The sequence below is a fragment of the Orycteropus afer genome, unplaced genomic scaffold, assembly GCF_000298275.1.
Source record: "Orycteropus afer afer isolate SDZICR_OR568_19922 unplaced genomic scaffold, OryAfe1.0 scaffold00842, whole genome shotgun sequence".
Classification (NCBI taxonomy): Eukaryota; Metazoa; Chordata; class Mammalia; order Tubulidentata; family Orycteropodidae; genus Orycteropus; species Orycteropus afer.
The window spans coordinates 766,621-767,152 of record NW_006922429.1 but is presented as its reverse complement, the minus strand read 5'-3'; positions in this window follow the sequence as shown (position 1 = coordinate 767,152).

Sequence of the window (532 nt, the reverse complement as noted above, 5' to 3'; positions counted from 1 at the left end):
CAACAAACAAAGTTTTGTTCCATGTATAAACCTTTCTTTGACTTTTTACAAATAGTAGACTAATACAATATCTGTCCTTCTGTGATTGTTAGTTCACTCAGCATAATGTCCTCCAAGTTCATCTACGTTACGCAGTATTTTGCAGATTCTGCATTATTCTTCAGGGTTGCATAGTATTCCACTGTGTATGTGCGACAGCTTGGTTACCCATTCGATTGACAGGCAGTTCGATTGTTTCCATCTCTTTGCTTTTGTGAGTAGTGCTGTGATGAACACGGGTGTGCATGGATCTGTGTCCTGCCTCTCACTTCTTTACGGTATATATCTTGAAATTATTTCTTAATGAATACTTTCCTGTTCACCTGCACAGGTGTACCTGTTTCCATATTGGAGACTTTTCTAAAAGTTTTATTTTGCTTTTATTTCTCTACAACAAGTATTTTTAATGTACTTGATAATTTGTAAGTTTGGTAGAATTGTGGTTCAGCTTGAAGAAAAGGCTGAGAAATGACTGACTTCTCAAATAGAACTT